Source organism: Ursus arctos, unplaced genomic scaffold (genome assembly GCF_023065955.2).
Source record: "Ursus arctos isolate Adak ecotype North America unplaced genomic scaffold, UrsArc2.0 scaffold_18, whole genome shotgun sequence".
NCBI lineage: Eukaryota > Metazoa > Chordata > Mammalia > Carnivora > Ursidae > Ursus > Ursus arctos.
The window spans coordinates 23,852,348-23,873,141 of NW_026622852.1; the positions used below are offsets into that span (position 1 = coordinate 23,852,348).

General features: G+C 40.6%; 1 protein-coding gene across 1 annotated transcript in view; it reads right to left on the reverse strand.

Annotated features, from left to right (window-relative positions):
- The window catches only part of NDUFB6 (NADH:ubiquinone oxidoreductase subunit B6), a 251,056-nt gene that overhangs the window by 208,670 nt on the left and 21,592 nt on the right, over positions 1-20,794 (reverse strand). The window contains exon 5 of the mRNA XM_057313509.1: positions 335-650. The gene's annotated coding sequence lies outside the window, so the exon portion shown is untranslated. The remainder of the gene's footprint in view (positions 1-334; positions 651-20,794) is intronic.

Below are 20,794 nucleotides of genomic sequence, written 5' to 3' on the forward strand. Positions count from 1 at the left end.
CACTTCCTAAGATGAAGAAGTATATCTTTCTAAAGCAATTTCCTGCTGTTTTTGCTAAACTGGATGCCTTTTAGTTCTAAGAAACTGATTTAAGTTAAAAAAAGAAAAGTGGTGGGGGTGGAGGGACTTAACCAAATCACTGCAACATACCATATTAACAGCATGCCTAAGTGCTAAGCTCACTGCCACTTTACTCAAACGCCTGCATTTTCTTCTTTTGCAGATATGATTTGCTCTCCAACTACTAAATCATGCACAAATTGTATAATACTGTAGATTGCTCCATCTCTCTGCCATTTGAGTTGAAATCCTAACTCCAGTTATGTTAATTTACCTGAAAAAGATGGATGCACTCAGGTTACTCTGAGTTTGGCAAGGTTGGCCTTGGATTACATCATCAGCAACTTGTTTTGGTAACATGCCTTTTTTCAGCTATGAATTAGAACAGTTAGTTCTCCAGGGCTCCTGTGGCACAGATGGTTAGGCATCTGACTTGGTTTTGGCTCAGGTCGTGATCTCAGAGTCATGAAATCAAGCCTCACATCGGGCTCCATGCTCAGCGCAGAGTCTGCTTGAGATTCTCTCTCTCGACGCATTCTGTCCCTCCCACTCGTGCTTGCTCTCTCTCTCTCTTTCTCAAATAAATAAATCTTAAAAAAAAAAAAAAAAAAAACAGTTAATTATCCTCAAGGAAAAGGATACAGAAGGCCCAATCTTCATGTCTGTAGCATCGTTGGTCACCACTCGTACCCTCGATTGTTCTGTGCTCCATATTTAGAGTAGGGTATTGTTTGTATTGTTTGCCTGGCCATGACGGATTGATACCAAGCCAAGCACATTCCCTAACCCGGGCTTCCCTGGAGCCAGTGTGGAGATGGGGTCATGGGTGCTATCAGGGACAGAAATACCAGGAGAGTTAATTGGAGAAAAGGAAGCTTTGCCTGTAAACTCATTCACACTGAGCTTTACTGACTGCGCACTTTGGCCATTGAGATTGATGCCTCCCCTAACTGGAGATACTCTTATGGGATCCTGCACCTCTCAAGGTGAGTTAAGAGGCCCAGGTGCTGCCTTAACAGGAATCCACAATTTGGTTGGTACAAGCAGTGAGTGTTGTTAGAGAGCTCTAGGACTTTGAACTTTGCCCGGGGCTGGGGGGGGGGGGTTGTCTCAGGAAGAGCAGTCTGTTAACTTCTTCACAGGGAGTTTGGTAGTACAAGGATAATTTACCCTGACTCCTCTAGTTTTGGGGATTAAAAAATCTAACATTATTTGAATCTTTAAGCTGTTAAAAGAAGCAACCAATTAAGATCTCCATTCTGGCTACAGGGTAGAAACAATCAGAGTGATTTACTGGGCACATTTAGTGTTCATTTCACTTGCAGAAAGCTTGGGAGCCCCCCGGAGGGAAAAAGGATGAATATTTATTGGATTCTAATAATAGTGGTAAAATCAAATTTGTATTTTTTCAAGAAAGAACTAGGGTGATATTTTTGTATTTCCCTCAGGAATTCTGTCTCAATAGTCCATTTTTGATACATATTCACAATCTACCCTGGTAATATGCTAAATACTTATAAATACAGCATGATCTCGCTATATTGTTATCTTTTGTATTCATTGTTAATTGAGGAATACAAAATGCAGTCAGGCTTTCAATCAATATTTACAGAGTACCTACCATGTCCTGGGCACTGGGCTAGGTACCGGGGAGAAAAAAAAATGAACAAAATTCAGTCCCCATACACAAGTAACATGTAATCCTGCTAGAGTAGGGTATTGTTTGGATTGTTTGTCTGGCTATAAGCTTGACCCTATTTTTACTTTTTATTTTATCTTCTACTTCTCTGTTCCACTGTTCCACTCCTCTGACCCCCATGCTGTCCCTCCAACTCCAAGCATGTGCCTGCCTGTGTGCCACCCGTTCCCTCTACCCCCAGATGTCCCTCACTTCATTCAGGGTTCTGACCACACCACAGAAAACTATAATCCCAGTCACTCTCTCAAACCCTACATGGCTTTATTTTTCTTCTAGCATTTATCACCACATGATACATCATATAACTGTTACTTTGTACATTTTCTATCTTCCTCAACTAGACTATGAGCTCCACATACGCAGAGACTCAGTGTGGCTTGTGCACTGCTGTATTATCTGCCTAGTTCAATGCCTAGCAAATGGTAAATAATAAGTATTGATTCAATCTCTAAATGAAAAGAGTCAGCAAGATGGGATCCAGAACCCAAGTGGAGAGGCTGGCCTTGGAAAAGCAAGTGGCACAGCCCTTCATCTGAGAAAAGAAGAAACAAGGTAAAGATGGGCCTTTATTTGATAAAGTTAGTGATAGTTGGAAATGGGGGGACATTAGTCAATTTCACACTTTAGAGCCTATAATTGGGAAGGAGGGCTGGTGGAACAAGGTGATCCTCTGGGAGTGAGGACAGAGGAGATTAAGAAGGAATGTAAAATAAATTAATTAATTAATTAATTAATACAAAAAACAAAAGTGATAGAACTACAGGGGGAAATTTACATATCCACCAGCATAAAATTTAAACATATCTTTTTCACTTACTGATAGGTAAATAATACCAGACATCAGTAAAAACATTTAGAACAACATAATTGATCATTTACAACCTGTATAGACTCTTACATCCTAAAATTAAAGAATATATGTGTTATTAAGAAGGTGTACAAAACACTGTGGGGCCCTAAGGTCTCAAAAAAATTTTAAAAACATAGTTTAAAAAAGAAGTATAGTTAAAACTGTATTATCTGAAAAAATACAGTTGATTTAGAAATAAACATCAAAAGGTAAAACATAATATTTCCCTGCTTTATTTTCATTTATCACATATGGAAACATTCCCAAACAATATACACTTATATTTGCTTGTATTAAAATTGTACCTTGCAATTCAAAAAAAAAAAAAAGAAGAAGAAGAAGAAGAAGGAATGTAAAGAAAGCTTTAAAGTGAGGAATTGCCCTAAGGCATTTAGGGATAAATAAAAAGACTGCCATACAGCTGCAGTCTAGGTGGCCCAGAACATCCAGGTCAATGGCTGGAACTTACACACCCAGATTTCAAGACAGATGGACAATTAAAACTCCAGGACTAGAAAACACTGGGATACAGGCAGTGGTGGCAGCTGGGAGTGGGAGTTAAATCAGAGAGGCTTTAGAACAAGTGAAAAGCATGCCAAGGGTAGACCCCAGGAAACTCTAAACAGTCAAAGTGTATGTGAAGGATGCTGCTGAAAGACTGAGAGGGAGCCTGCTGGGCAGCAGGAGGTGAAGAGGAAAGAGAGAGAGGGAAATCCGGTGAGGAACAAGCTTCAGAGAGAAGGGAGGAGTCGGTGGTGTCAAATGCTGGAAAGAGGTCAAACAGAAGAACCAATTATTCCAACCGGTTATTAAATAATTATGGGTTTGGAAATTATATTGCTACTAAATGTTTACTGATTCTCTTGCTTAAAACAATGTTTAGTTTACATGTTAAACTGCTAGGTCAGTAGTTTCCAAGCAGGCCTGCACATTAGAATCCACCAGTGAGCTTTTAAAATACTAATGCCTGAATTTTCCCCCTGAATAATTATAGCACAGTGTCTGAGAGGTGGGGCCCAGGCATTAGTTTATTGTGAAAGCCCCAGAGGATTATAATATGCAGCCAGGACTGAGAAGCACTGTGCGAGGGGAAACTGAGCTTTCCACAAATAATCACATGGGGGGACTCCATGTTTGGCACATACTGAACAACCCTAGCCCACCCAGTAGGGCAGAGGACAGAGAACTTTGGTCCTTAGGATACTGGAAACAATCCGTCGGGATGCTGGTGGACCTTGCCTAGGCACCTAAGCCTGGGGATATAATGGTCACCCTCTCTGCCAGGTACCTGCTGCCTATTTGCTTCCTTGGTTTGGCAGATTCTTCGAACAAAGATCCTTATCTGTTCCCATTATCATCACCATCATCATCATATCTATCAAGCTCTCTATTGTACCAGGCACTTGCTAAGAGCATTATATGCATTAACTCATTTAATATGACATTCCTATGAAGTTGGTACAGTTTTTAACCCCTATTACATGGGATGGAGAAACTGAGGCTCATAAAGTGACTTGCCCAAGGATCACAAAGCTAGAAAAAGGCAGAGCTGGGACACTAATCCAGCTCTGGCTCACTCCAGAGCCTAAGCTCTGAAGCACGCCTACATCACACTGCTCCACAACACTGGTGGATTTGGAATCCTCTACCTGCCTGAGCACCTCCTCTTGCAGTTTCCTAGGAGGACTGCTCTCCCAGTTCTACCTCCCCCTATACTGGGCACTTCCTTGCAAGACTCATGCACAACTGTCCAAGATCCAGTGCTGACATTTAACCCTTTCCTTGGTAACAAGTAAAGATTTGTCTTCTATTTTCGATGCACATTGACTTCTGTTAGAGGCACTGAGAGTTACCAAAATCCTAGTGAAATGAGAACCAACCCTTAAAAATCCATGCAAGCAGAACACAAAATTAAAATCAAAGATGTAAAAGTGTTATTTCCATGGCTCCAACAATTAGCTCTCAGGAAAGAGCATTCCAGGGAATGTTAAATAGAAATGCATGAACTAACCAAATCAGCCTTTATTACTGACATTGTATTTCAATAAGGCATTACTTACTATAGAGCAGGTGGTAGTTTTTCTGTTTTTCATGCATTAGGTCTTAGATCCTTTCTGCCTTAAGTACTTCCGTGTTTGCTATATTTCTCCATCTAAGCATCCATCACAAAGAGAAATTATTTCATGAGAATACTTTGCTCCCTATGTATTAATCTCTGACTCTTTGAAAGCACCTAGAAGGCAAGGGGGTTTCCATAGGGAGTTTCACTTATAATTATCATCCCCTTAGGATCCAGTAACCAGTTATGCATAATGATAATATCTCAGGTGTGCTAGAGAAATGGGTAGCTGAGACAGGTGAAGAAAAAGATCATGGGAGAAAATGGGGGTCCAAAAACTGACAGGACAGAACCCATCATCCTCATGGATACTAAGGTCAGCCAAAATTATAATGTAAGTAGGATTGGAGAGAGAGAAACAGGGAGCCCGGACTGAAACTGTGTCCTTCTACCAGAGAACTGCACGGGAATAAGGGAGCAAGTTGGAGGCTTAAACAGGTTTCTTAATCTCTCGGGGTCTCAGCTGCCTCATCTGAAAATGAAATGGCACAAATAAATAATCTATAAGGTGACATCCACCTAATAGCTCCAGTTTCAGACAAGCTGAGATGGTTGATTCAACCCCTTGGCCTTCCTCTGACAAGTAAAAAGGGTCAAATTAGCAAGTGTATCAATTCATGATTCATCTGTTAAACAGTATTTAGAAGTATACTGTGGGGGCGCCTGGGTGGCACAGCGGTTGAGCGTCTGCCTTCGGCTCAGGGCGTGATCCCAGTGTTATGGGATGGAGCCCCACATCAGGCTCCTCCGCTATGAGCCTGCTTCTTCCTCTCCCACTCCCCCTGCTTGTGTTCCCTCTCTCGCTGGCTGTCTCTATCTCTGTCGAATAAATAAATAAAATCTTTAAAAAAAAAAAAGTATATTGTGAATTAGGCATTCCTTTATGAGATCTAGCCTTGAGCCCTTACTAAGTGCTTTAATTAATCATGAGGGAAAGAAAATTCAATTTTGCCACCAATACCTGTCTCTCTCTTCATTCTGTTTATGCCATTCCCACCACTTAAGAGCTGATAATGCTCCTTTCTAATCAAGTGTGACTTTCTCAACCTGGCATTTAAAAATCACCACCAAAGGGCCCATTCTAGTCATCCAGTCATTCCCAGTGCTCCCCAAAATGGGCTGACCAGCTCTAACAATTCTGTTTAGGCTCTTTATTCCCTATTGCCCTATACAACCCACACCGCCTCTCTCCCACACACATACTCAGCTCACTCCTGTAGAGGACAGAGTGATGTCAGCCTAGCACCTGCCATAGACAAGTTCCATATATGGTTAGTGCTCCATATATGGTTAGAAATGACCTTGCTCATCTGCACTTGCCTAAGAGAGTCCACTTTTAGATATTTATGACATACAGTGACTAGTATGAGCCAATCCCCATGATTGGTTTCATTTTCAGTCTCGGTTGGGATTACACTTAAATTGCATGGTTGTTGTTGTTGAAAATTAATTTACTTAAACATATATTAAAGCTGGGGAATAACAAGATAATTGGGGGAAATGGGAATAGCATATGAACCCAAATAGCATAGTTATTGGTATAAAGTAAATTCTCCATTACCATCAAAATTTCATGATTCCTCTGATCTGAGAGTTGAGACGGATTTTCTTATTATATACAATCATCTCTCCTTCAACTCCTCTTTGCATTTATTTAAACATACCAAGGGCAGTCAATAATGTTCAGTTGTTCTGATTGAAATTCCCATGTCCCTTGATTTATCTGTTAAATGGCATTCAGAAAAACATGAAACTACTGGTCAACATATACCATTCCCAAGGGTTTTACATTTAAAATAATGAAATGAAAACTAATTTCAAGGAATCATGCCCCACCCTCACTCACCTCCTATTTCTCTTAGAGACAATGTCTTTATGACTGTTTTAATCTCTGTTGGAAATATGTATAATTTTTGTGATATGTTGAATTCATAAACGTGGAGGGATTTCTTAAAATAAATAAACAAATCCTAAGGGTGAGAAGAATTTATTTAAGGACTCAACATCCTGGGGAACAAAATTCATGCTCAACATCATTATGATTGGGATGTGGCAAATAAGCCAAATCCCAGAGGATCCCTGTGTTCCAGATGCACCAGAGTATTTTTAGTCCTGCTCTCCTTTAACTCAGTATGCCTAGATTTGGATGGGGAAACTCACCCTAATATCTAGAAGACTTTACAGTATGGAATTTTTGTTCAGTGCTTTTTCAAAAGCATCAGCTATTCAAACATAGATAGATAGAAGATAGATAGATAGATAGATAGATAGATAGATAGATAGACAGGGAGTATTTATCTTATTCTCTCTTATATATGTGAACAAATCAGACAAAGCATCATTCTCTGCTAGGGTAGGGCACACTGTTCATTGGTGAGCAATGGAGACGCAGACTCCCTGATGGTTCACTTGAAAATATGTTCAACAGAATCTTACCAAGACTGAGTCACTTCGTATAGCAATCGAAATGAAGGGTCACTGCAAAAAGACACACGGGTCATTTTGATGTGAAATCCCTCATCCAGAGCAAATTAAAAATCCACAAAGATTACTCTTGATCTGTAAAATGCAGAGCCACTGTGTGCAGGGACAGTAGAGATATTGTTTCAGGTAACCTCAGCTATACCCATATTTGTGAATGCTATGAGGTCATAATTACCCAGAAAAAAAAAGTGCATATTTCTTCCAAATAAATCTGACTCACTTGTACATATGTCACATTTAAAAATAAATTTAGGGGATCCTGGGTGACCCAGTCAGTTGGGCATCCAACTGTGGTTTCGGCTCAGGTCATGATCTCAGGGTCGTGGGATCAAGTCCCACGTTGGGCTCTGTGTTCAGCGCAGAGTCTGCTTGAGTTTCTCTCTTCTTCTCCCTCTGCCCCACACTCTCTCTCAAATAAATCTTTAAAAAATAAAAATAAATAAATTTAAATTTTCATAGACTGGTCTATAATTAACAGATAAGAAGTTATGTGTTATGTTATTTACATTGCTAATATCCACTAGGCTACGGATATCAACTCAGTTATAGTTATAGTTATAGTTATACTCAATAAGAGATATGTTAGAAATACTTTTCCCAAATACTCATATGCCTGTTAATTTTTACTGTGGTATCATATAATCATATATAAGTGTTTCCTTCTAGTACTTTTATTTTTTTTTAATATTTTATTCATTTATTTGACAGAGAGAGAGACAGCCAGCGAGAGAGGGAACACAAGCAGGGGGAGTGGGAGAGGAAGAAGCAGGCTCCCAGTGGAGGAGCCTGATGTGGGGCTCGATCCCAGAATGCCGGGATCATGCCCTGAGCCGAAGGCAGATGCTTAACGACTGAGCCACCCAGGCGCCCCTCCTTCTAGTACTTTTAAAATTTCAGTTTTCATATTGAAAATTAAAGCTGTCTCCAAACTAATTTTGGTTAAAGGTGTGCACTAGGGGATCTAATATTATTTTTGCCAAATGCTTAGACAGTTATACTGAATCCTTTATTCCAACAATCTCTTCTTTCCTCACTTATTTGAAATTCCATTTTTGTCATATATTAAATTATCTTATTTACTTTGGCCCATTTCAGGACTATCTACTTATCTTTCTGGCCTCATTTTTCACTACTCCTACCACTTGCCTCCACCCTCATCTCTAAGCTCTGGCCATTCTAATCTACTAACAATCCCAGATTGGACCATCCTGTCTTAGATTTTACACACCCTGGTCCCTCTCTTTGGAATTACTGGCAAACTTCTACTCTTCCTCAGCTCACCTCCACTGGGATAACTTCCATAGCCTATTCCCTATGACCAGTCTGGACTAGATGCTACTCCCATGCACATGACACTCCCTTGGGACTTCTATCAACTATTCCATAACTCTGCTTATTTGTCTTTCCCACAAGCCCAAGATATTCGTGAAGGCAGGGAATATTTCTTATTTATTTCTGTAGCCTTAAGTGTCCAGCACAGTATTTGTTAGGTATATTAATTAGACCTAGCCTGTGTTACTACATACAAGACCCTTTTCTATTGCTTGTAGCTATAGTCTTCTAGATGTTAAACAGGACTTTCTGCTAGCATCTCCAGCCAGGTCTTCCCAGGAGCCAGTGAGTGGGCCTAGTTCAAAATCCTCACTGGGCCTTCCTGTGTAGATATAATGACCCACCCATTCCCATCCATGCCCCAGACATACACAAAGCCTCTTTTAAGGTAATGCATTCAGATGACAATAGATCCTTAAGAACAATGATGGAAATGGGGTTCAATTGTAGAATTTCACTAGTTTATGTTTCCTACCACTCAAAGGTCTGGCTCTTACTGGAAACCCCAGTTGACAGGAATGTCATCATTGAGCAGAACATCCATCAAGATTCCCTATGAACAGTATTCTGTCATAATAACCACATCTGGCACTTTAATGCAGACTTCAATGAATCTGCAAATGTTTGGACGATCTAACTCTCTGGGAAAATCAATAATACAAACCAGAAAGGATTTATCTGGAACATGATCTCCTAATTCCCACTTTAGAATTTGACCTAGCTTTTCTGAGCACATAAAAGAACAAATATCCTCTTGGATTTAGTGTTGTACACAAATAAAGATTGCAGATCCACCCATTGTGATGCAAAATTAAGTATTTAGGAAAGAACATACCATCACCATCACAATTCATTCTGGGCCAGGCACTATACATCTAATATCTCTAATAACCCTGACTATTAGGTATGATTATCTCCACTCTAAATGAGGAAGCTGAGGGTCAGAGAGGTGAAGTAACTTGGTCAAGGTCCCCCATAGGTTAGAGAGCCAGATTCTAAGCCCGATTCTGCAATTTTTGAAATTCATTCATGGCTTTTTAACATTGCCATAGTGCATTCCAATAAGAAATACAAAAACAAAGAGAAAGTCCTCACACTGAGAAAAGTTTTGTTTTCCTCAAAAATGTTGTTGCTTTGGAAAGATAATTTTCACAAGCCAAGTAGTCACAGACTTTTCAGTCTTTCCACACCTGTCTCTCATACATTTGTTTCTCTTTAAGTGGAGTCCCCCACCCCCACTCCTGGAGAAGAAGGCTCTCCCCAAATCCTAGGTGTGTGGCTGGCATTTCAATGTGATTAATTACTATATTTGCACCATCAGCACAGAGGCACACGTGCTGCTTTGCATAAACAAACGACTGACTTGCAGATTATTCATGAAGAGTTCTCCAGTTACAGTATTTTTCTCCAATCAAAATTCCAACATCTTTTCAGCTTAAAGCTTGTTTCCCCAACCATCAATCCTTAGATTAGATCACAAATGAGACATCTTCCGAGATACAGCATACCAGCATTACTTTTCAAAACTGATGCTGTTGAGGGGAGGAATATTTATGCTTGTTGTCCCAACTGGTAGATGAAAGGACTTCTACCCCCTCTTCCCTTTTAGGAAGATTAAATGGAATGCTCTGGTCTCTCCTACCACTGACTCGAGTTCCACTTGAGTGAGTGTACTGTATGATGGCTCACACAGTTAGTGTGTGCTACAATTACTAGTGGATATCATTACCAAACCATGACTGTACGGATCACTGTTCCATTTTGGCTCCACACGGCAAGCACCCTTGGACAGTCTTTCCTGGGTGGGCAGGCCTGCCATTCTTCTTGTTCAACCTATGATGTGGTGGGTGTGGCAGGCCTATAGTACTGGTATGCCGGTGGCTAGATTAATGATTTTTTATCTTTTCTGCAGGCCTTTACTCACTGACTCACTCTGTCATGTGGCTGAGCATGTGAATCTAATGTCTCACATTTGGGCTGGGTAATAGAAGCATACACTTCAACTTCACACTAGAGTCAGGTTCACAAATCCACCTATTACCAAAGTTTACTTTGGGTATCAGGAGCTTGTCTACCTATGAAACAAGTGGCACTTGTCTCTCTGACTATTATTCCTTATGGGTGTTACCCATTGGTCAGAATCAGAAAGAGAAGGAGAGGTAAATAGCCACCTGAACACCTAACAATTGAGAGTTCTCAGAAACCAGGTTCTGAAAATATCCTCTATCAACATTAGAATGGCACCAAGTCAAGGGCACATAAGGAAACCCCTCCTGATTGCAAGATGAGATATTTTAAAAGAAATACGGCATATTAAAAGAATGATCACTTGTGCCCTGCTTTATAGTCCGCAATATGCTTTTTATATACATGTAAGAAGTCAGTGAGGGGCACCTGGGTGGCTCAGTCAGTTGAGCATAGGCCTTTAGCTCAAGTCATGATCCCACGGCCTTAGAATCTGAGATAGAGGCCTTTGTCAGGCTCCCTGCTGTGCAGGGTCTGCTTTTCTCCCTCTCCCTCTGCCCCTCCCCCACACTTGTGCTCTTGTTCTCACTCACTTTCTCTCAAATAAATAAATAAAATCTTAAAAGAAAAAAAAAAGTCAGTGATGCTTTGGTTTCCTGAACCTGGAAAGCTACTGAGCCCCTTGCAAAGGTGAAGAACTGGCAGTCAATCTGTGGCTGCCAGATATAGGGGCTACTTTGTATCTCAAAGATGGGTTTCAGTATCAGGAGTATTCTGCAAAATTGCAAATGTCGTCTCAACCCAGTGTCTCCTAACCAATGTAAACCGTTGCTGGCCCAGTGCCTCCCCATGTATTCCCTATCTTTCTTTATTTGAAGACGGAAACAAGGATGAACATATTATATTGTCCCATTAGCCCTGGGAGTAAAAAAAGAGGGGAAAAAGCAATGTGCCTACTCCCCTAACTTCTGAATCTGAAGTCAGCTATACAGGGTAAGGCAGAATGGCAGGGATTAGAAAGAAGCTAAATTACTGAGGAAAAATGCAATCATGATTTTTGCAGACTGATTAAATTTCTGGCACAACCTGTTCACAAAATAAGGCCTTAGATGTGTCAAAAATAATGAAGGCTTTTTAAATACTAAAAACTATTGTACTGTTGCTGCAATCAACGTTCTAGTTTTTTAAACATTTGTGATATTAATTCTATCAAGCTCTGTTACATTGGTCACCATCCCAGTCTTCTAGTCCTAAATGTACCCTGATTTATCGTTTTCTGTGATGGGTTAAATATGAAATAAAATATAATACGAATCCATGCGAACCAAGTACTTGTGTACCAACTCTGAGAAATGATTGGTAATGGCTAACTAAAGCATTGTGTTTATTTTTTTTTTAAGATTTTATTTATTTATTTGACAGAGATAGAGACAGCCAGCGAGAGAGGGAACATAAGCAGGGGGAGTGGGAGAGGAAGAAGCAGGCTCATAGCGGAGGAGCCTGATGCGGGGCTCGATCCCATAACGCCGGGATCACGCCCTGAGCCGAAGGCAGACGCTTAACTGCTGTGCCACCCAGGTGCCCCTAAAGCATTGTGTTTAGAAGGATTCTGAGGCCTATCAGGCTCAGGGGGAAAAGTGCTAATAAAAAGATCCTTGCATGTGAACAAGGTCCATAGGCATGGGCATTGCATATATTTTCCACCCTTGATAGAAATAAAGTCTTGGGGCACCTGGGTGGCTCAGCCATTAAGTGTCTGCCTTCGGCTAAGGTCATGATCCCGAGGTCCTGGGATCGAGCCCCACATCAGACTCCCTGCTTGGCAGGAAGCCTGCTTCTCCCTCTCACACTCCCCCTTGCTTGTGTTCTCTCTCTTGCTGTCTCTCTCTGTCAAATAAATTTAAAAAGAAAAGAAAAGAAAAGAAAAGAAAAGAAAAGAAAAGAAAAGAAAAGAAAAGAAAAAGGAAAGAAAAGAAGAGAATAGAAAAGAAAAGAAATAAAGTCTTATCCTTAAGTCCAAAAAGCCAATTCACAAGGACATAGGTAGGGAGGCCTAGTGTCACAATAATATATATGAAGCAGATTTGGAGTTTGAACGGACTACAAGCTTAACATGAGCCTACAACATGAAGGCACCAGCAGGGAAGAGGATGCTATCTAGGGTGGCATGGATGGAGGCATACCATCCAGAGTTAGGCAGGTGTGTTCTGCTCAGCACTGGCTAGACCATGACAGGAGTGATAGGTTCCATTCCAGAAGCCACACTTGGAAAGAAATGTTAGTCAATAGGCAGGAGAGTGGTACATTTAATAAAGGGCTTTGGATTCTGTGTTTTATGAAGAAAAACAAGGTTGTTCAACCTGGTAAAGAGAAAACTAAGAGGAATCCTGATACCCACCCTTCCCAGAAATCCAGCATGCTGCTGCCCCCAAAGTGGACCATCTGAGGTCTTTAGCACCACTAATTTATCTAATTCGCTAACCCACACAAGCTCTCTGGTGTATTTACCTGTCTGCCACTACTGTGGTATGCCTGCTGCACCTAGATGTCAAACTAGCAGGCTGGGATCAGTTGGCAATTGTAATTAAAGCTGAATGTAATTAATAACATAATAGCAAGATATTCTTGTTTAATTTCCTGAAGCTGGGAGACGATGATGTTCCTGACAAAAGATAATAAATATAAATAAAGCTCCAAAATTCAGATGAGCATTAGAGTCATATCCAAATAACTATTCACCAAGCCATTGTCACCAAGTGGAAATTCACTGGCCCACACACATGTAGGATAATTATCTTAATTAATGATCTTCTGGCCCACTATCAATAGACTTAAATGCCCCTGCTGTCTTTAAATGCTTGAAAAATAGATAGCTGATGACTGCACAATAATTTGAATGTACTTAATACCACTGAGCTGTAAACTTACAAATCCTTAAAATGGTAAAATGGTAAATTTCATGTCATGTATATTTTACCACAATAAAGAAAAACTTTTTTTTTTAATAGCATGGTGTAGTGGTAAAAGTATAGGCTTTTGAGTCAGCTAGAAAGGAGCATAAGTTCTGACTGGGTCACTTACTGGCTCTGTGACCTCAAGCAAGTTGATAAACCTCACTGAATCCCAGTTCTCTGCAAAATGGAGTAATAATACCTACCCATCAAATGAGGTAAATAGTTGGAGATAAGGAGTAGGAATGACACATAGAAAGCACCCAGTGGAGAGGCACCTGGGTGGCTCAGTGGGTTAAGGGTCCAACTCTTGATTTTGGCTCAGGTCATAATCTCGGGGTTCTGGGATTGAGCCCCACATCAGGCTCTGCACTCAGCAGGGAGTCTGCTTGAGGATTCTCTTTCTCTCTCTGTTCCGCCCCCTGTTTGCTCTCTGTCTCTCTCTCTCTATCTCAAAATAAATAAATTTAAAAAGAAAAAGAAAGAAAGAAAGAAAGAAAGAAAGAAAGAAAGAGAGAAAAAGAAAAGAAAAGAAAAGAAAAGAAAAGAAAAGAAAAGAAAAGAAGGAAGGACCCAGGCGGTGACATGGCAGCTGAGAATGGATTAGACTCAGCATAAGGACCAGTGGGTAGAAGTTTCAGGAAGACCCACTGGTATTCAGGATAAGGAAAATTTGCTAACTTAAGAGTGTCTGACAATGGAAGAGGCACCTCCGCAGAAAGACCATAGCTCTGCAAAACCATAGCCCTGAAAACCACAGCTATGGAGAAATGATAACCCAAGAACTGGAGGTTCAAAGACAATGGCTCACTCCCCAAGACTGAGGTTTCTAATCCATTCCATAGGAAGAAAGGGCCACCTGTTAACAGCAGACACCATTGTATAAAACTCAAAATTATCAGTGAAGGAAGATAGAATTATTCAATAAATGTACTGGAACAATAAATAAATTGTATGAGAAAAATTAAATTACATCATCACCTCACTCTATTTACTAAATTAATTCTAGATAGTTTAAATAATCCATTTAAAAACTGAAAATGACATAAATTTTTAGAAAGGAGTTTAGAAGTTTGGGATAAACTCACAAAACAATGGATAAACTCAAAAGGAAAATATTTATAGATTTGTCTGCATTAAAAGATGATAATATCTAATGCATTTGATCCTCCTGGGAAGATCCAATTAGATTAATATGTATTAAAATGTTTACACACCACACAGTGGAATAATTTTAAAATATTTAGGGTCAGGGCGCGTGGGTGGCTCAGTCAGTTAAGCATCTGCCTTCAGCTCAGGTCATGATCCCAGGGACCTGGGATCAAGCCCCATGTTGGGTTCTCTGCTCACCAGGAAACTTGCTTCTCCCTTTCCTCTGCAGATGCTACCTCTGTGTTCCCTGTCTGCCTTTCCAGTTCTCTACAACCTGGTTAAGAATTGTTTATGTAATTTCTCTGTTAAAATAACTGGCATGATTTCTATCTCCTGACTGGACCCTGACTGACATAAAGAATCATCTACTCTAATAATGCCTTTTAAATAAGGAAATGAGGCCCAAGAATTCAGGTGACTTGCCTAAGTTTGCACAGCTAGTTAGTACTATAATGCATAATAATGTTGCCACCATGTATACACTTAGAACGTACTACACCCCAATGAAGTACTTAGACCATCAGCGCTATAAAATAGATGTGAACACTGAAGTTCAAAAGTTTTGTGATTTCGCTCATGTCATTCACCTAATGAGCAACAGAGGCACAATTTGAACTGAATTAGCACCACTGCACAATCAGGGCTCTTCACCACTATTCTGTGCTTGGCATCTTATCTCCCTTCACTGAGAGTTGAAGAGATGTAAATGTCTCTGCATCTTCAAGGACTGGTGGAGCTTCTAGCTGTGACCACTCACTCTACTCCTAGAACTGCTCATTTGACGTCAGTAATCTTTTCTTAGCACTCCTGGCACAGAATAAAAATCTAAATATCATTCCATCTACTAACACTTTTTAACCAAGTGCCTAAACCAAAAGGGAAGAAAACAGCTTTTGTAGCACATCACTTGTCTCCCAAGCTATCCAGGAATCTTTAGGATGACTGAAGCCCCGCTCATAGGCAATCACAATGACTTCAAGTCCTGGGTGATTCACAGACAAAACCAGAGGAGGATTAGTTGGCAGTAAGGAAGGAGTAAGATCACAGTTGTGAAACCTATAAATACCTTTCATACCCTGCTGCAGGCTGGGCTGCAAAATGAGAGAGCTCTGATATGCTATTTACCAGTTACAAAAAAAGTTGCACTTCAAAAATATCAGTAAGTCTCTCTCTATTAACTCCTGACAGGTGGAGCCCAATTAGGAACTTCCAAGGAGCTGGGTTTGGAGTCCAGCCACTCCCTGGATTGGGAGTTCTGCTGATCACAGCTAGACAACAGTCGGTTAATCACAAACGTATATGGCATAGCTCCCGTGTCAGGGGTGCTGCCAGCTTGCTGTCTACTAATGACTCAACCTGGATGACCAGCAGCTCTTGTTAGGTTCAATACCCTTGTTTGTAGGAAGCAGCCTCAGAAAAATTCATCTTCATTCAAGCCCAGAATGGAGGTTAAGGCAGGAGGTCTCAGAGCATGCAGGAAGCCTTGCTACCATCCCAGGGTTGAAACTACCCACAAATACAGGAGTAGAAAACATAATGTGGACAAGCCATGGGCCTTTCCATGTGGCCTGAGCTTTGGCAGTCAGTTCCATGAAGCCCTTGAAAGTCATGCTGCTTTCATTGAATACCCATTTATGGAGCACTAACTAGGTGCCAGGTACTGACAGGATTGTTTTGTTTAATTCGACAAACATCTGCTGAGCACCTACAACGTACAAGGGGCTTACCAAAGAGAAAGGACTCATGCCTAAAGGCAGCCTTCTGGGCTCTGTGTTACTTCTGTTCTGCTCAGTACCCTGGTTTTCACAGCTTTCTCAATGCCTACAGCAGGAGCAGTCTGGCTTACTAGGAAGAGCAAGAGACAGGAGCCAGAAGGTTTAAGTCTGGGCTCTGCTGAGCACCCCCTATAAAATTTAGGCAAGTCACTTAACTACTCCTCAGCTTTCTTATGTGCCAAAAGGAATCTGACTGGTTAAGACCCAGTGAAATGAATCTATTATTGAAATTTGGTGGCAGAATGGGGAAAAAATGTATTTTAGTCCTATTTAGTTTAACCATTATAGCAGACAAATTAAATTCCCTGATTAAAAAAAGACATGGGGTCTACACAGCAAAGGAAACCATCAACAAAATGAAGAGACTAGCTACTGAATGGGAAAAAATATTTACAAGTCATATATCTGATAAGAGATAAATATCCAAAATATATAAGGAACTCCTACAACTCAATGGCAAAAACACAAACAATCCACTTAAAACTGAGCAGAAGATCTGAATAAACGTTTTTCCAAAGACATACAGATGGCCAATAGGTGCATGAAATGATGCTCAGCATCATTAATCATCAGGGAAATACAAATCAAACCACAATGTGATACGACCTCATACCAGCCAGAACACCTAGTATCAAAATGCCAAGCAATAAGTGTTGGCAAGGATGTAGAGAAGAGGGAACCCTTGAGAACTCTTGGTAGAAATGTATATTGGTGCAAATGCAAACTGGTGTGGCCACTATAGAAAAAGTATGGATGTTCCTCAAAAAATCAAAAATAGAACTACCCTATATCCAGCAATTCTGCTTCTCAGTATTTATCCAAGAAAATGAAAAACACCAACTCAAAAAGACATTGGCAGCTTCATGTTCACTGCAGTATTATTTACAATAGCCCAGATATGGAAACAACCTAAGTGTCCATTGGTGGATGAATGGATAAAGAAAATTTGGTAATACACACACACAGAGGAATGTTATTTGGCCATAAAAAAGAAGGAAATTTTGCCATTTGCGACAATGTGTATGGACCTCCAGGGCATTATCTTGAGTGAAATAAATCAGACAGAGAAAGATACTGTATGATCTCACTTATACGTGGAATCTAAAAAAAAAACAAGAAAAACAAAAAGCACAAGCTCATAGATATAGAGAACAGTTTCGTGGTTGCCAGAGACAGCAGGTAGGGGGTAGGAGAAAGTGAAGGGGGCAGAAGACACAAACTTCCAATTATAAAATAAATAACTCACAGGGATGTAATATACAGCATGGTGACTATGGTTAATAGTACTATATTGCATATGTGAAAGTTGCTAAGAGAGTAGATTTTAAAAGGTAAGAAAAAATTTTTGTAACTATGCAAGGTAATGGATGCTAAACTTGTGGTGATTATTTTGTAATATATAGAAATATAAAATCATTGTGTTATACACCTGAAATTAATGTTATATGTCAATTATATGATAGATGGATGGATAGATAGATAGATAGATAGATAGGGAAGAAAAGTAAAAAACACACTGGAAATGAAAAAGAGGACATAACTCCAGAGAAAGTAGATATTAAAAATCATAAAAAATATACAACTTTATGCCAATATATTTTAAAATGACACTTCTATAAAAGTATTACTTACCGAAACAGACTTGAGGAAAAAAAATTTTTTAAACCTAAATAAACCAATAACCATTAACAAAAAAATAGGTGAAAATTGAAAGATAAAATCACCCCCAGGAAAATGTGGCCACATACAGGTTTATTTTCAAGGCTGCTGTACTATATACATATATATAGTGGTGGTGGTGGTGGTGGTGGTGGTGGTGGTGGTGGTGGTGGTGGTGTCATCCACTTCATTCAGTGGCCAGCCCCAAGATGCAGAATAGCCCTCACCCTCACCCCTCTGGAATCACTGAATCTCAGCACTGGAAGGGCCCTCAGCCCATCTCATCCAGTCTCCTGCTTCCATAGGACTCCGGTCACCAACATCCTGGTTGAGGCCTTCCAGTCTTTGCTTGAATGAATACCTGCAAGGGTGACCACTCATTGTTTGTCAATGTACCACTCCGTTCCTGCTCAGCTCTGTAAATAGAAAACATAGTACACAAAACCTCTCCCTATATTTACCTCTCAGTGGTCCTAGTTCAGCCCCTCTGAGGCTACCTGACACCTAACTCCTCTTCTCCAGGGTGCTTTTTTTTTTTTTTTTTTAAGATTTAGTTATTTATCTATTTAGAGAGAGAGTGCATGAGCATGAGTGGGAGAATGGGCAGAGGGAGAGAATCTTCAGGCAGACTCCCCACTGCACAGGAAGCCTGTCTCAAGGCTCAATCTCATGACACATGAGATCATTACCTGAGCTGAAACCAGGAGTTGGAGGGTTAACCAACTGAGCCACCCAGTCGCCCCTCTAGGGCACTCTTTGACACCTTCATTCTCCTCCTTCACAAGAACTCCTATAAACTGCTTTGGGGTTTAACAAAGCACTTTCCTTACATGTCATTAGCAAAATAACATTTCAAAGTTGGGGGGGGGGGACCAAGACCTTGACATTGCTTGGCCCCTATTAACAGAAATGAGTTCTTTACCCTATTTATTCAGAAGTTGACATTAGGCATAAAAAATAGGCATGACGTTTTCAGCCAGACTCTAGGGAGAAGACACTAAAAATACATCTGTGTCCTCAGGCACATGATCAGAACCACTATGAACAACCCTCCATGCTCCCTGGAAATTCAGGCAGGCACCAAGAAGGGGCCTGCAGGGCAATGTGTATGTGGGGACACAGAGGGAGGCCTTTGTCCTCTAAGAGATGAGGCACAGCCCAGAGCAATGGAGACCTTATCCTTTTCTGTACTGTGAGATGGTCCAGAGGAGGAGGAGTGGATTAGGAGAATGAGGGGATTTGGCCAAATTATAATCATAATTTCCCTCAATCTTTGAGAATTGTGAGCAAGAACTTGGACTCAAACTAGCTTATGATTAAACTCAAATAGTGTTATGGTACTGTTGATTAAAATAAAATATCTGGCTATACTAAGTCCAAGTCACTGGGTGGTAGAAGGAGTTAATCCCATATAAGAATTATCACTTATTAATAACAATAATAATTACATTTATTGAGCCAGTCACTGCTCTTTAACTATATTATCTCATTTAATCTACACGACAACCCTATAAAGATATACCATTATTATCTTCATTTTACAGTTGAGTAGACCAAAGCCGATAGCAAGTAAGTAATTTGCCTAAGGTCACACAACTAGTAAATAATTTACTCTGGGTCCATGTGACTTGGATTCCGAGCTCTTAACCAAGAGACAAAAACAGGGGCACCCGGGTGGCTCAGTCAATTAAATGACTAACTCCTGATCTCAGCTTAGGTCTCTATCTCAGGGTTGTGAGTTCAAGCTTTGCACTGGGCTCCACACTGGGCATGGAGCCTACTTTAAAACAACAAAAACAAAAAAAAGAGAGACAAAAACAGAATAAGGCCACCTTCCATAGCCAACTAGTTGAGAGCCATTCAGACTAGACCAGGGTCTCTAGATACCAATCACTCCTACATGTAGACTTCTGAGAAGCAAGCAGGGCATGCCTCTGGGTTCGGGACTCTGCCATCTGCAATCTAGGCTTTACCTCAGCTGTCTGGTCACATCATCCCTGGGTCCCCAGGCTCCCCTGCCCCTGTTGCCACCCACCTGTGCCTGCTTGACTGAGCACAGGGACTTGTTCCCCAAGCCTGTGCTGAGCCACTGGACCCTGAAATCCAGCCAGTCTACCAGGGGAAACATGACCCATCTATTCTTGTCAGTCACCTCCTTCAGCCTCCTTGGAAGGTCTTTCATAGCTCACTGCCTCTCTTCACCTGCACTAAACTTACAGGGCTCTGAACCCCGCTCTACAGGTTGCACTTCCACGCCTATTTAAAATCTTCAGGGGCAATAAAGAACAGCAGTTACAGCCCACCACACTTGAAATCAGTCTCAGGTATAACACGTAGGAGATGGGTGACCTTACACAAGTTTCTTTTCTTTTTTTTCCCTGAAAGATTTTCTTTATTGATTTGACAGAGAGAGAGTGCACACAAACAGGGGGAAGCAGCAGAGGGAGAGGGAGAAGCAGACTCCCCGCTGTGGGGGGCTCCATTCCATGACCCTGAGATGATGACCTTAGCCAAAGGCAGATGTTTAACCAACTGAGCCACCCAGGCACCCCGTTATGCAAGTTTCTTAAACTTAGCCTCAATTTTCTTTCTTTTTTTCTTTTTTCTTTTATTAGTGTCAGGTATACAATGTAATGGTTCAATATTTGTATTAGATTCAATTTTCTTATCCATAAAAGTGGATTTTGAGGATACAAAGTGCCTTGAATGTACTTAGTGCTCAGTAAATCTAAGTTCCTATCTCCAAAT